The sequence below is a fragment of the Oryctolagus cuniculus genome, chromosome 2 (genome assembly GCF_051225735.1).
Source record: "Oryctolagus cuniculus isolate XC-2025 breed Fujian yellow rabbit chromosome 2, ASM5122573v1, whole genome shotgun sequence".
Classification (NCBI taxonomy): Eukaryota; Metazoa; Chordata; class Mammalia; order Lagomorpha; family Leporidae; genus Oryctolagus; species Oryctolagus cuniculus.
This window is the reverse complement of record NC_142868.1, coordinates 13,721,819-13,738,810: the sequence shown is the minus strand read 5'-3', so window position 1 is coordinate 13,738,810 and position 16,992 is coordinate 13,721,819. Positions and strand designations below refer to the sequence as shown.

Sequence of the window (16,992 nt, the reverse complement as noted above, 5' to 3'; positions counted from 1 at the left end):
AGGGTGGTAGGAAATATTGGTCAAAGGATATATTATCAGTTGGATAGAAGAAACAAGTTCCAGAGATCTATAGCTTCTTCTTTTTTTTTTTTTTTTTTTTTTTTTTTTGACAGGCAGAGTGGATAGTGAGAGAGAGAGACAGAGAGAAAGGTCTTCCTTTGCCGTTGGTTCACCCTCCAATGGCCACCACGGCCAGTACACTAAGGCCGGCACACCGCGCTGATCCGAAAGCAGGAACCAGGTGCTTCTCCTGGTCTCCCATGGGGTGCGGGGCCCAAGCACTTGGGCCATCCTCCACTGCACTCCCGGGCCATAGCAGAGAGCTGGCCTGGACGAGGGGCAAGCAGGACAGAATCAGACGCCCCAACTGGGACTAGAACCTTGTATGCCAGCGCTGCAAGGCGGAGGATTAGCCTGTTTTTCTGCGGCGCCAGCCTATAGCTTCTTAATGTTTACATTATGTCCCCTGCTACTGTTCCCCTCAGGAAATACGTAATAAGTTTGCCAAAAACAAACAAGAAAAATATCAAAATCAAGGACAAAAAGGTGTAGAATCTATGGATTTCTTCAAGACCCTCCATTCCTCAAGTAGTTAAGAACAAAGTTCCCAAGAAATTCACCCTGGTGTTAGGTACAAAAAGAGCAACACAAACAAGATTTGCATTAAAGCAACCCATTTCCTCAGTCTCCTTAAATATCTTGCTGTGAATCTAAGTAGAAAGGCAAGTGTGGAATGGGACAACAATAATGAATGCTTGAGCATTCCCAGGGTTCCCTTCCAAGTTAGTTAAATGGGTATCTGCCTCCTTCTGATTAAATTCCTTCTATCTCCACCTTCTGAGGAAGATCACTTTTTGACAGGAAGATGCTCTTGAATTATATTCTGAATGATCAAGTAGGAAGGTATAGGGCAAGGAATAAATGAAGGCTGAACAGAATTCCTCGGGAAAGCTTAGAGGATACAGGGGGCCAATGTAGCTGGTCTAAGTAAGGACAAACAGATGAAAGAAAGACAAAAATATACAGAGAGTTATTCCTGTCTCTGTATGAGGGTTGAGAATTGCAACTAGGAATCAGAGTTTCTTTGGTAAGTTTTCAATAATTGTGGAATTCTTCTTCTTCTTCTTTTTTTATCATAGTACCGCTCTGAGATTGTACCATATAACTATGATCCTTTATGAGTTACCCAGAAGTTTGGCTAAAGGAATCTTAAATTAATAAGTAGTTGGGGCCTGTGCTGTGGTGCAGCAGGTTAAAGCCCTGGCCTGAAGTGCTGGCATCCCATATGGGTGCTGGTTCTAGTCCTGGCTGCTCTTCTTCCAATCCAGCTCTCTGCTATGGCCTGGGAAAGAAGTACAAGATGGTCCAAGCCCTTGGGCCCCTGCATCCACACGGGAGACCCAGAGGAAGCTGCTGGCTCCTGGTTCTGGATCAGCACTGCTCTGGCTGTTGCGGCCATCTGGGGAGTGAACTATCAAATGGAAGACCTTTTTTCTCTCTCTCTGCCTCTCCTCTCTCTGTGTAATTCTGATTTTCAAATAAATAAATAAAATAAATCCTTAAAAAATTAATAAGTACTCAAGTTTAATCTATTGATTAGAATCTCTGTGAGATGGACACTTTTTTCTTTTTCTTTCTTTCTTTTTTTTGGTGTGCTGCATTTTAGAGATAGTCTTTGAAAGAAGTTAATATAGTTAAGGTTAATTCATATTCAATGTTCAAGCCATGTCCTGGATTCAGATGAAATTGTGCCTCTTTCCTTTGGGATGGCACTTGGAAAGGATTGCATAACAAGTTTCGCACAGGGTGTGACCCTATCCAGAGGCACGTGGCCACAGGACCACTATGCAGAAGGAAGGAAAGGGAACTCCCAAGGAAGAAGAGGATGGTTCATTCAGGCAGTGCAAACAGCGCAGCAGCACAGCAGGGATTCTGTGGCTCAGAGGGTTTCACCTTTGCAGGAGTTGTAGTTTGGAGCCTTTGAATCATCTCGAATACCCAGAGTCTATTATTTCTGCTTAAAGATAAGGTAATTGAGGCAGAGAGCCCAAAGTTAGACTGCTAGCAAGTGATGGAGACAGAATGTGTTCAGATGGTAGACACAGAATCATAAAATCTGGAGACCAAAGGAAGAACATTGGACAAATTCTGTAAAGGTTCATGAGAGAGCAGAAATAAGAGCATAGAGCATCTGAGGCAGAATCCTGATTTTTCCACTCAACATCTGTGAAGTCACCATCAAGTTCTTTGATCTCTCTGTGCCCAATATCCCTCAAATATTTCATAGTATTTACCAGAGCATTATTTTAAGTTTGTTAACTATTTCAAGTTTACTGTTAGCAGGATTAAAAGAGTAAATGCCCAGTGCTCTGTACTTAGCAAGGCATCCGACAACCCCCACTGAGGAACCAAATGCTCTTCAGATGCTTTCTGGAATTGATCTTACTGCTTCTCCTGGCAAACAACTCTTGTGTGTGTGAAAATAAAGTGTTCCAGGTAAAACAATATGTGCTGTGTTACAGATCACCCAACACAAGGCTATGTGTCGTAACCATGGAGATAGTTTTATATTTTATCTTTAGGAGATACAGTTTTTAAAAAAACATCCCATGAGGTCTATATCCTTGACTAGCACCAACAGTAGCTCTCCTGTTTATTCAATGAAATACAACAGTTTTTATTTGCACCATGTGCTGCCCTTCTGCTAGTTTAAGCTCTCATTGTTTCCAAAGCAAATTTTTTTGCACCCTCCTACTTCATTTCACTTCCTCTGTCACTAATCTCCTAAATTCATTCCATAAATCCAAAATTCATCACCTTTCACACTGCTGCCAATGATACCATTTTTGTAAGTAAAATCCAGCCTGATGAAATACTTCTTCAAAATAGCTCCTCGCAGTTCCCACAATGAACTCTCTTGCTTTCTTCTCTAGCCTCATCTTGAACATTTTCTTCACCTCCAGGTTTGTGTCTGCGGCCCCCTTCCTCCTTGCATCTTTGAACGTCTGTGCTTTGCGTATGTACTCACATCTTTAAAGGATGCTCTTTTTTGCTGTTGCTCCCTTAAGACATCACTGTGCCTCTTAAATTTGTGTAACTTCTGGCACATTAAGACTCATCATCAACACTGACGACTCCAGGAAGGCTTTGTTGATGACCTCCCCAACTCCATTGAGTTTGTTTTCTAAATATGCCAGATTCTCATGTGCTAGCCTCACTCTTCCTTATCTATGTTGAACTGCGACAACTTTGAAGACAGAAATCTTGTTTTTCATCTCTGTGCTTCTTGAATCTGCTTGACACATAACAGGTATTAAATTCACCTAGCTGAATGAGTATAAAAATGAACTTAACTCTTTGAAACAAATAAGTTCACACACAAACTCATAAAGTAACCCACATGTGCATCCTGTAAAAAGTAGGAAGCATAACTTTGTACTTTTTTACTAAAAAATAAAGAAAAATAGTTAAGTTTTATTGATCATCAAAATATTTGTAAGCCTACATTTGTCAAATGCCAGTGGTTCCAGTGGTAGAAAGAGTGTTAGTCCCATTCACAAACTAATGTCATAGGAGACTGAGCAACTCAAAACCTATTTCTCTCAACTTGTAATATTAGAAAGAACCTGCTGGAAAATTAAATGTTTCTTAGGGAATTTGAATGTCAATAATTTTATTTTAAAAGCTAATCTGGATTGAAGAAATGAATTTATAGATTTCTAAGTCTTAATAATTTTTATACTATTATTGATCTTTGATTTGTATTACCTTCCCCACCTCCATGTTTTGAGTACTTCACAAAGCAGGAATAAATATCATGCCCATGATAGCATGTGTGCTGCTGAATGTAACATTGGGGAAAGGTGAAAGAGGAACTTTAAAGATGATCAATTTATCATTTTTAGAATTTTCCAGTATATGAATCCTGCCACCTCATTTTTCAACACTCATAAAAAGCATGCCTATGAAGCTATATCTGTAAGTGCTAAGGGAACAACAAATAAAGGATTGAACATGATGGAGTGAATTATCTGTTCTCAGTTGTGATGTCTTATCTGAAATGGAACAGACTGGGGCAAGGAATGGGAATGCAGAGGACAGGCAATAGTAGAAGGCTGGAGAATGTCCATACTGAAGCCAATCCCCGTGAGACTTCCTCCACATTCTCATTGAGTTTCACTGTTCAAATCCAGCTGGGCTTTGGACAAGCTCCAGGCTTAGTCCCTTTCATTACTATTTCTCAAAAACTACTGACCTGACTTCAGGAGTCTTTTCCCTTTCTTCCTTGTCACAGTCTTTGAAATCTGAAACCTTGTTTGCGAATACACAAAATATGTCAAGGATATCTCTATGCCCCATGTTAATTTCATTAAGGGTTTTAATGAAGCAGAAAATTAATCAAAAGGTTGTCAGAAGAATATGTCAAAATCAGTCATTACCAATTTCAACATACTGTTTCACAATCTTCAGCTGTTTCTGGCACCTTCATTATGAAAATACTGAAACAGACTGGAACAGAAACAGAAAACTTCAGAAAAGGACAAAAGGGAGTCTACTTTTTTTGTCTGTAAAATAGTAGTAGAATATTTACTTTCTTTCAAGCTAATCATGAAGAAGGAGCCATGCATATTAAAGAACTAGAAGACATGGAAGGATTTATAATAAATGCAAAATGTGCTAGGTGCCTTCTAGTTATCTAGAAAGCCTTATGGGAAATCCATTCTCGTGTTTCTTGAGAGGGTTGAATACCTGTTTTCTGCTTCTCATGTGATACCCCACTTGTAACAGAGAATGATCATAGTTATGGTATTTGTTTCTCCCTCTTAAGAAAGAAGAAATAGATTTCATAATATGTTCACGGGTGGGCATTTGACACAGTAGTTAAAATGCCTCTTGAGATGTCCATATTCCATGTGGAAGCACCTAGGTTCAAGTCCCAGCTGCACTTCCATTTCCAGCGTACTGCAAATGTTCACCCTAGGAGGCAGCAAGTGATGGCTCTAATGGTTGGCTGTCTGCCACTCCCACTCCATGTGAGAGACCCAGATTGGGTTATGGGGCCCTGACTTTGACATAGCCCAGCCCTGGGTGCGGTGGGCATTTGGGGAATGGAAGATCACTCTCTATCTCAGTTGTTTTATTGATTATTTTTTCTGATTCCATTTTTTCCTCTTTGTTGGAATAAGCATTATGTGGGTTGTTTTTAATTAGTTACATCCTTGTTTTTAGTATACCAAATTAATTTCTCACAATGTGCCTTTCAATAATACTATGACAACTTCACATAGAGTATTGGAAGCACAGTACTTCTATTTCTCTTCAACTTTTCAATTTTGTAAATGTGTCATAAGTTTCATTTTTTGCAATTGTTGTACAACCCCAAATAAATTGTAATAACTTTTTTTTTCAAAAGGCCAATTATATTTTAGAGTAAATCCAAATATAGGAAGAAAATATATTTCCCCACATATTTAAATTTCTAGAACTCAAAGCAAAACTATGTTGATATTTTCCTTCTGCTTGAAAGATTTTCTTTTATATTTATTATCATACAAACTACTGGTGATGAATTATTTTAATTTTATATATCTAAAAAACTTAATTTCTTCTCTTTTGAAAGACACTTTCTTTTTTTTTTTCAGACCTATTGTCATGTTTAATCCCAGTGAGAGTCAAGTTGGGAATTGATAATTTCTTATTTTTTTTTTAACAGAAGATCAGTTTAGTATACATTAAGTAAAGATTTCAACAGTTTGCACCCCCATAGAAACACAAAGCGAAATATACTGTTTGAGTACTCATTATAGCATTAAGTCTCAATGTACAGCACATTAAGGACAGAGATCCTACATGAGGAGTAAGTGCACAGTGACTCCTGTTGTTGACTTTACAAATTGACACTCCTGTTTATGGCATCAGTAATCTCCCTTTGCACCAGTCATGAGTTTCCACGGCTATGGAAGCCTTTTGAGTTCACCGACTCTTATCTTGTTTAGACAAGGTCATAGTCAAAGTGGAGGTTCTCTCCTCCCTTCAGAGAAAGGTACCTCCTTCTTTGAAGACCTGTTCTGAAAGACACTTTCTTTGAGTAATAATTCTGTTTCCACAGTTTTTTTTTTTTAAGTTGCTAAAGCTGTCATTCCATTGCCTTCATACTTGTATTATTCCATTGTGACATCTGCTGCTCATCCCTATAGTTGTTCTGCACACATTGGACCTTTTTCTGCATGACAGCTTTAAAACTATCTCTTTATCATGGGTTTCAGTTCTATTACAATGTATCTTGGTGTGGTTTTGCTTCAGATTCATTAAGATTATTATATCCATGAGTTATATTCATCACATTTAGAACCATTTCAGGCTTTTAAAAATATTTTTTTCTAAAACAAAACATATATTTTCTTCCTTGTGCTATCTTTCCTCTTTTTTTCAAGGGATAAAAATATAGACTTAAAATTTTCCCTCAGCTCACTGATGTTCTATTAATTCTTATTCAATCTCTTTTCACTTTGTGTTTTATCTTGATACTTTATATTACTATGGCTCTAAGTTCAACATTTTTCCTGTCATTATTAATCTTTCATTAGCTCCATCAAGTGTATTTTTCACCACAAACATCACTTTATTACCTCTAGAAATTTTTTGTGTTTTTAATACCTTACATGTCTCTCCTGGCATGAAGAGGATTTTTCTACCTTCTTGAGCATAAGGATATAGTTATAATCATCTTAGTGCCATTGTTAAATAATCTTGTCACCCATATAACTTTGGGGTAAGTTTAGGTTTATGGATGGTTTTTTACCTTTATTATTGTTTGCATTTCCTACTTCTTTGCATGCCATGTAATTATTAAATGTCAGACTTTGTGAATTTTGCATTGCTAAGTAATGAATTTTTTTCTTTCTTTTCTTTTTTAAAGTCTTGAGGTTTGTTCTGGGACACAGTTCAGTTATACTGAAATCCTTTGATTCTTTCACTGCTTGTTCTAAATTTTCTCTAGCTTTAGGGCTAATTTTGTCCCACTTAAGTTTGCAAAAATTTTCTTAGAACTGAGTGCAATGTTGAGCTGTTTCTAATCTGGCTGGTGGTCAATCTATTCTTGACCTTGTGATCTCTCCACTTATTCTCTGAACTGCATTCTTTCTTTTTTTAAAAAAGATTTATTTTATTTATTGGAAAGAATTACAGAGAGAGGTAGAGACAGAGAGAGAGGTCTTCCATCTGCTGGTTCACTCCCCAGATGGCCACAATGGCCGGAGCTGCACCAATCCGAAGCCAGGAGCCAGGAGCATCTTCCAGATCTCCCATGGGGGTGCAAGGGCCTAAGGACCTGGGCTATCTTCTACTGCTTTCCCAGGCTGTAGCAGAGAGCTGGATTGGAAGAGGAGCAGCTGGGACTAGAACAGGCACCCATGTGGGATGCAGGCATTTCAGGCCAGGGCTTTAACCCACTGTGCCTCAGTACAGTGCCAGCCCTATCAACTGCAGTCTTTCTTTCAAAGTTACACTGCAGGTGGGTTTCCTCTCCCTGTTCCATGGCCATAAAACTCCAGTGAACTTGGGTCATTTCATGCCTCATATTGGTTGTTTATTTTCTCTCAAGTGTCATTGTCCTGAACTTCCCACTCTCTAATGTCTGAAAACTGTTGATTTATTAACTTTTTAACAGTGTTTTAACTGGCTAAGTTGGAAAGGTAAATCTGGTCTCTGCTTCATCTTCCTTGAAAGCAGAAATTAATCAATGAGTTTTAAGCAAAGGATGAATAAATAAATATACTCTGAAAATTTTTAAAAATGGGAATAAACAGTACTGGTAATTTATGAGAGGGAATTTGTGAAATAATACCACATGTGTAAAGTATCTAGCACCATTCCCACCATATAGTCCATTGAGCAAGTGTTGGTTAAATGCATTCACTCTATCTAACTGAGTACTTAGTATTCTTAGCATATATCTGTTTTTGTCTCAAGTGAAGTAGAAAATACTATCAACATGTGTAAACTCATGCTAGGAAGCCTCAAGGGAACTCAAGCATTTTATTCTTCATATTATTTTATACTTTGTCCCAGAAATTAGCTAAAATAAGAAGAAAAGTCATAAGATGAAATTGGAAGATGAAACAAAGGCTATTTCAATGGATTTGGTACAAGATGTAATGTATTTGGCAGGTTTACCATGATGATGGCATAATGTATATGGTAACTGAAAAACTATAGCCCATGGGCCAAATCCCATCAAGCCCAACTGTTTTTATATTGTCTATGGTAACTTTCACATTGCAACATCAGCTTTGAGTAGGTGAGATATAAAACATATGTCCTCCAAGACTGAAAATACCGACTACTTGGCCACTTACAGGAAAGGTATCTTATTTCTGAGTAGACTAAGACAAAATCTTCACTCTAAATCCTCAACCATCTCTACTGATAGGTTCCTCACTGTGGTCATACCAACATTCTATATCGGCAGCTGGGACCATGGCTCACTTGGTTAATCCTCCTCCTGCGGCACCAGCATCCCATATGGGCACTGGGTTCTAGTCCTGGGTGCTCCTCTTCCAGTCCAGCTCTCTGCTGTGGCCCAGGAAGGCAGTGGAGGATGGCCCAGGTACTTAGATGCCTGCACCTACGTGGGAGACCAGGAAGAAGCACCTGACTCCTGGCTTCAGATCAGCGTAGCTCCGGCCGTAGTGGCCATTTGAGGGGTGAGCCAATGGAAGGAAGACCTTTCTCTCTGTCTCCCCCTCTCTCTCTCACTGTCTAACTCTATCTGTCAAATAAATTTTAAAAAAATCCTATACCCATATTTCAGTTAATGTGCTTTCCTAAGTATTAAAAATCCTTCCAATGTTTTAACTTACTCAGTGCTACGTGTCCACATCTCACATCAGGCACCATCTCCCACTATCAGCCTTCTCTGGTCTACCAAGATGAGCTGAGGGCTGCCATCAATAACTGCTTCTGAAATAACATCTACTATATTATCTTGAAATTGTGTGTCTACATTTCCATCTCCTTGAAAGGTTCAAATCCTTGTGGGAGGAATGCTGATGTTATCATGGTGCAATGCTAGGTAGGCATCCAACAGAGATTTTAGGATTTGTGCTAAAAAGTCTTACTGAAAATAAGTTTTAAGATATGTGCATAAACTCACAAGAGTTCATTACGTGTTATTTCATAGGGTGTGTCCACTCCTTTTGAGGGGTGCACTGATGTACCTCAGTTAAGCTTTGCCTTCTCTTTTTGTACTTAAATATCCAGGATCTGTCCAGAGCCCCATATACTGAGATTTTTCCTCATTCTGTAATCAAAGAAGCACGATGACAGAATAAATTAAATTTATACAGAAACTGAAGCATTAATTGAAGCACCCAAAGCAAAGATTCTACTCTTCAAATGAGGAAGCTTTCCCTGGTCTGTTCCCTGGGCTGTGATGCTAGGATGCATTTAGAAATTCAGCCACCATTTTTGAGATTTCACACAACCTTCCTAGTAGCACTATCCATGGTCCACCAGCATTCACACTTTAGGGGATTGGATCTATAAAGTTCCATTTTCTGAATCACCATACTTCCTTTTCCCTTCCTAAATCTTGTTGATACTTCATGACTCAATCCTTCTTTCTCATAGACCTTTGAGAGACCCCTCTCTCAAAGGAGTCACTGTACTATCCCAGCCATCTTTATGGTCCATCAGAGAGAAAATAAAAATGTACCTGCTCTCTGTAAAGCTAAAGAGGGGCCAGAATCTAGCGAAGCATGAATCATGCCACAGTTAGAGAGTGACTGTTTTCATTTTTACATAATTCCACCAAAGTAAAAAGTATTTGGTGGATCTAATTGATCCAATATATAACAGATTCATACTCCAAAGAAATGTCACCGGGGAACACAGGGAAGTTACTCAACTTTTGTTTAGTATTACATAATTAGAAGTAGAAAAATCTAAAATTTAACCCTTGATTGACAAGCTCTTCTCCTGCCATCTATCAATACCTATTCTCAACTACTTTACCCTATGATACTTGCAGAACACTCATTCCACTCTATGAGTTCTATTCATCTATACTCAATAGTTTCTTTTGATGTACATAAATTGTCATGGAGAAGTTGTATCATGATATGACTGATGACTGTTGCAAGATAGATTTTTGTCATTTATAAGCACTATATACAGGTGCACAAAGTAGGCCTGGTATATAAGAAGCATGTCAATTTATTTAATTCTTACAAATGTGCTATCATATGGCCATTGCTATTGTTATTTTTATTCCCATTTTAAAGATGAGCAACTTAAGGCTTCAAGAAGCTTAAGAAACTCGCCCAAGATTATACAGCTGAAATTAATGGTGCTAGGAAGCAAAACCCACTCAGAAAGTTTCCAGAGATCCTAATCACAAAGCTAGAATCCTTCACACATAGAAATGTGTATTTAATGTCAATTTTTTTTTCTGCAGATGACTTTACAGGAACACCCATCTCATAGAAAAATTTGCAAGTAACAGTAGCCAGGACAATAATAGTGCCATACTTTAGGGTCATACTTTCCTGCTCACAAAACATTTCCTTTTATTGTTCTGTTTCCTAACAATTTGAAGCCCCAAGGGACTACTGAGATTTTTTTTTTCCCTGTAGAGTCTAACATCTTGCTTCTCCTTTCAGATAGAGAGAAAGGAAGTGGGGGGGGGTGAGAGAAAGAGAGAGAGAGAGAGACAGGATATTATTGCAATGTGGTTCTTAAATCAAACCAAGTGAACATGAAGAGTAGATCTCAGCATAAGGTTCTAGTGGCCCAGATAAATATTTCTTAAAAAAAAAAAAAAGACTAATGCCACAAGGAGGAATGCAGTAAATAGCAAAGTAAGATTTTCATTCTACGCATTCCCTCTTTTTCTTTAAGACGATGTGGAATGTAATTTAAATTGCTCACTATCACACATCTTAATTGACAGACCTCTTCCTTATGTTTTGTTCTCAAGAATTAATGTTTGTATTTAATATTATACTGTCATTATCTTGTTTCCTCTACACTGAATGGGGTTGTCTGTTATTTGCAGGTGTAGAGGGGCAGCTGGAAACACAATTCCCTTCTCTCCTTCCCTCCTCCCTCTGATCACTGGTTATTACACATAATTACAAGGAAGCATGTATTAGACTTTATTATAATGCATGACAGTGTGCTTTAAGTAAATTAGAAATTTGCATATCAATTCAGGGAAAAAAAAACTAAAATGCCATTCAGGACCTTTTATTTACATCCAGAGGATTTCTAGTTTTTAGGGAATTGTTTTTCTTCTCAGGTTGGTAATCAGAGTCTAAAATATGAAAGCATAATGAAGTCAGGGGGAGGAGCGGAGGAGCTCTGCATCCTGCACTGGTTTTCTTCCTCCTTTTCCTCCTCCCTGTCTTAGTAACCAGCTGGGCAAGAGTTCCTTAGTAACCAGGCAGATCATGCATTGGCTACCTGGGGCACTTAGCATTTACCTTATAACCTTTCAGTCTCCTGGAACCAAAAGGTAGCTTGCTGGTGGTGTCAATACTTCTACAGCCAGATGAAATCAGGACCATCCAAAGCAGGCACAGCCCTGTTCCCTGGAGTGTCAAGGAATAAGGAGTCACAATGAGCTCCGCAATTAACCCCATCCTGGCCCCGTCACTTTTTGTACTGTGTCCCTTCCTTGACCCTAGAGAGAGTTGAGCCACACTCAAGAATTGCTTGTCCAAAGGTAAGAGCACTGGAGGTTTTCAGGTCTGAGCAGGAAGAAGAGAAGGGATCCTGTTTCCCCCCAAATTATCTCTGTGGTTATTAAATCATTCCTGATAGAAATCCTTGTAAAAGTACAGTGTAATTTTCCTCAATAAATTTCCTCACATTTCTTTTTTGCAGATATCGAATGCAGTATGCGCTCATTTATGGATTCAAAAATCCAAGGACCAGAAAATTTTTTCGATTTTTCACCTTGGAAAGGATGAATTTTTAAAAATTATATCACTTTCATACCAATAATAAATATTTTCCTTAATATAAAATATCATCTACCAATTTTTATAAATGGAAATATGTGGCTAAGGAGAAATTTCATGAGTTTTAAGACCAAAGATTTCTCTTTTGTAACCAAAATAGAAACTGCTGCTGTTGGGTTGAACTAATAAGAATTGCCTATATTCAACCTTTTTGACCCACAAAAGCAGTAACATCATATGGTTCAACCTATGACATCTAACCAGTCAATAATGTTTTTACTTTAACAACATAGAAAGGCAGTCTTTCTTCTTTCTGTTTGTACTTTCATCTTATTCTGTACAAGACTTTGACATTTATAATTGTTTTCTCTCTCATGATTAAAATTCACAACAGCTAGGAAGAAAATGCAATCCGCATTCTTTTGTTGTTATTGATTTGCTTTGCTTTTTTTTCTATTCTCACTCATGCAAGTGTCTTTAGAATCACTAGAGTGTTCAGAATTGTTCTATCTGATAAAATATACTAGGGTGGTTTAGAAGGGGCACAGCTGCCCAGCACCATGGAAGGATTTGTGGTAGCACAAATCAAGTCTCAGCAGGAGTTCTACCTGGTGACACATAACATCTGTCCCAACACAAAGACCCACAACCAACTGAAATAGCAAGAAATAGGAGACAGCGAGAGTGCAATTAAACAGGTGACGATTCCCCAGGAACAATAAAGTTAATAAGCCTGGGTGTTCCAAAGTGCCATGAACTCTGACACTTCACATATTTAAGAACACACATCCCAATTCTTCCAGGCTTCATACTCCAACAGAAAGTGAAAAGTAGAACACAACAGTCCTGGAAACTAGAAAAATGAGCCTGTTCTTTGGGATGAAAAGTTGACTCCCAGTTTCAAAAGGACAGTGATGTCCCACCTTCATTCTGTCAGCATTTCAACTTCCACATGAGGTATAATTCTTTTCATAAGAGAAAAGAATGTGAAAACTGAAAAACAATAATCAGGTCACTCTTCGCTAATGTGGTTGTAGGTATACTTCTTTTATTTCTACAGAAACGGGTTTTAAAATTATATATCATTATAATTAGATATGAGTGCATGCTATACCACATGCATTACACCAAATAAAAACAACTGAATCAAAATAATCACCTTGAAGAATGAAGTAAGCATCATGGCCGAAGTTGTAAATTAGCCTCTGGTATCCATTCTCCTTCTCTTTCCTCGTAACAGAAGGGTAAATTTTTAGCTAGATATGAGTTCACAATAACTTTTTTCTAGTCTCCCTTTCATCTGGCTGGAAGTTTTAAGACTGATTTCTGGCCAGTGAAATATCAGCAGGAGGAGTTAGTGAGAGTCCTAGGAAGTTTGCTAGCAAAGAGAGCATGTATCTTTCTTAGTCTCTTGCAAACATGTTGACCAAAAACTTGGTGGCCATTTTGGACCCATCAGCAACCTCTTCCGTATTTCAGGGAAACATGATAGAAGGAGCCTGGGTTCCTGATAACCAGGGTGCCCCCACACCATTCCTATTTATATCCCATCCTCTTTAACTTAGAAAGAAACTTCTTTTTTAATTAAGCCTCTAATTTTCATGTTTTTCTATGCTATGCAGTCAAGGCTAATCCTAACTAATATAAATATACTCGAAGTATATAATCTAAAAGACATTAGAACATTTTAATTAACATGACTTCATGGCAGAAAAAGATTGACTTAACCTACGATTTGTTTTAACCTTCAGGGATTGAAACATTAATCAAATTTTATATTATACTTCTAATCTCATTCCAACCCCCTAAGCATAATGAATGTCTAAAGCCTGACAAGTATCCAGGGCAAACATTTTCACTGGAAGCAGGCAGACAAAAGTTCATTATTTTCCTTTCTAAATCTCCATTTAAAAGCATCACAATCCTAATTATGTGATTTGTCTATTTGCTAATCAGATGCATGGAGAGAGATATAAAGTAGATGTTTTAAATACTTTGTAGGTTTAGGTAATTTTTGTGTGTGTGGGCACCCAAAGCCCCTTATATAGAGGAAGCTAAAAAGTATCTGTATAATATGTAATCAAGAAGTATAATAGCAGGATAAGCATTTGGCCTAGCAGTTAAGATAATATTAAGATGCTCACATCCTGGGCCGGTGCTGTGGCGCACTGGGTTAACGCCTTGGCCTGAAGCGCCGGCATCCCATATGGGTGCCGGTTCGAGTCCCAGGTGCTCCTCTTGCGATCCAGCTCTCTGCTATGGCCTGGGAAAGCACTACAAGATGGTCCAAGTCCTTGGGCCCCTGTGCCATGTGGGAGACCTGGCTCCTGGCTTCGGATGGGCACAGCTCTGGCCGTTGCAGCCATCTGGGGAGTGAACCATCAGACAGAAGACCTCTCTCTCTCTCTCTCTGCCTCTCCTCTCTCTGTGTAACTCTGACTTTCAAATAAACAAATAAATCTTTAAAAAAAAAGATGCTTTCTTGCTAATGCAGACCCTTGGAGGCAACAGTGATGGCTCTTTCTTCCTAACACCCACATGGGAGACAGCAATGAGTTTCTAGCTCACAGCTTTAGCCTCTGCCCAATCCTAAACTGTTGTGGGCATTTGGAAAGTGAACCAGTGCAACCGTATTCATTTTCTCTCTATTTCTCTCTCCCTCTCTCTCTCACTCTCATTCTCTCTCTCTCAAAAGGGAAAAAAAGAAGAAGAAAAAGAAATACAATTTCAAGGAAAAAGAAATGTCATCCATGACTCATTCTTGTCTGTTCTGGCTGTTCCCCTCTGACACTCATGATTGTCCAATCTGTTCATTCTTCTCTTCAGGATTAACAGCTATGCTCTGAATCTTTAGCTGCAAAATTAATATCTCATATGAGGACCAGATAATATAAGCTAATTACAATATAAGTAATAATAATTTTACTTTTCCAATGTGCTTTTACATAGAAAGCTCCAAGTGCCTTATAAATTATATATACAAGGACCACTTAATCCTCTACTAAAAGACTGCTACTCTTAAAGGGAATCCACTTCAGTGCTGTACAACAGAAAAAAAGTGTGAACATACAATTGCTGGAGGCGTTTTAGGTAAGTAAAGTACAATTCCCCATTCAGAAGCACTAAAAGGTCTGAACAATCCCTTTAGAAAATCATCAAGGGGGCTTTTAATCACCAGAAGTAGTCAACTCTTTGTTTTGGGTTTCATCCAATCAAAGCAGAAACTTCAGTCATAGAACAGCATGCCAAACCATCAGGGGTTATGAAGTCAGCTCTACTTCATTAGCAGAAGTCTCTTTTCCAATTACATTGAGTAAGGAAAATGGAAAAGACGACCAGACGGCAAACAAAAACGTTATGCCTGAAGTTGATAAGCCCTGGATTGTGAAGGATGCACGAGTGTTTGCATTGTGCAGACTTCTGCTCCCTGTTTCCAGTTCTTTAGCCCAGACCCAAGATTTAAGAACTTAAACTTGAGTCCAGACACACAGCACAGAAGGCACTGGCTGAGACTATTCCTTATACTCCTTGGACAGCTGTCAACATTCCTCAGCCTTTGGAGACCGTGATCTAGCTGAATGCTGTCTCTATAAAGCCTCTTGCCTGTGGCTCCTCCAGAGATTATCAATCCCTTCTTTGAATAACCCCAGCTCATTTTTCATGCTGCTAATACAGTATGTGTCAATCTTACAAGAGATGTTTCTGAATTTTTCTCTGTACTAAATAATTTGTTCTTTATGTGTAGTAAATTCCTTATCATACTTTAATTCCTAGCAAAAGACCTGCACACAATAGGTGCTGAGTGTTTTGTTAATGACAGAATAATCTATCCACACTGGTCTAGACAATTGCAACTCCTAAGGGACCTCTTTGTGACCATACTTACCCTTCCCTCATCCATTGTGAATACAGCAAAAAGAAAGAACATCTAAAACTAAGAGAAATCCATGAATGCTTCCCTATTGCATCTCCCTCTTATTCCCCATCTTTATCATTATGTTGACTTGAAATCCCCCATTGGCTTTCCATTACTCTGAAAAACAGGTCTAAACCCTTGAACCTGCCATGGCCCACAGACCAGAATTTTTCTCTAAAACTTCATTTCCTGCCTCTCTTCTTCTTACTCACTATATTCCTGTCCTGCTGGCTCCTTCTAATACTCTTCAAATACTCCAGGTTCTCTCACTTCAGGTGATCTTTATATATGCTAATCCCTTCAGTTGGAATGCCATTCCCACATGATGCTTTTAGCATCCAGATCTCAGATTCCATGTTACCTCTTCTGAGAAGCTACCAGGGTCCACTGCATTAGATAAAAGTTTGTTATCTCCCATCAGACTTTAGCTTGGACCTTTACTTTTCCTTTGTATTTTATTGAAATTTAAAACTTTTTAATTTATCAGTTTACTTGTTCATTGATGGATTCCTTGCATAGAATGTAACTTCCATTTGGGCAGAGACAGTGTCAGTATAATTCTCTTTTTTATTTGCAATAAGTTGCCCAATATTTGGCATTTTTAAATACTCAGCAACTATGTGTTAAGTGAATAGAAAACACAACTTGGACTCTTCCGCTAAAGACCTGTGCCATACAAAGCCAGTTTCACCAGACTAGAAAGCATCTCCAAAGCAGATCAAATGTGAACAATGGGACATTCAGAAAGAAAAAGCAATTATAATGAATATCTGTGGCTATTTGTGAAATAAGAAAAATCAGAAAGTGAGGTTTCTTAGTATGTACATTATTTTCTAGTGTATATAAATAATTATACAACTTGTATATGTCTCTTAACAGGGGCCCTCACATGTTTCTCAGGATAACTCAATGCAGATGTTATCACCCTCTGGGGTAAGGTACCCTTTTCATGTGCTCTAGAGATATCTGGTGTATCCCTCCAAGAGCAGCGTAGTGGCACAAGATGTGGGTGTAAAACGACAGATTGTGCAAGTCTTTATGTTACATGCTAAGAATTTGGAATTTATCTTATGAACAAGAAAATGACTGAAAGCATGGTAAGATTTATAGTTT

At 38.3% G+C, this 16,992-nt stretch overlaps 1 long non-coding RNA gene across 3 annotated transcripts in view; it reads right to left on the bottom strand.

Annotated features, from left to right (window-relative positions):
* Window positions 1–16,992, bottom strand: part of LOC149127691 (uncharacterized) — a 405,872-nt gene that overhangs the window by 325,565 nt on the left and 63,315 nt on the right. The window contains exon 2 of one of the 3 annotated variants that reach the window (XR_016229786.1): window positions 11,484–11,591. The exons of the other annotated variants lie outside the window; for them this stretch is intronic. This is a non-coding gene — a long non-coding RNA (uncharacterized LOC149127691). The remainder of the gene's footprint in view (window positions 1–11,483; window positions 11,592–16,992) is intronic. 3 annotated transcript variants of the gene reach the window in all.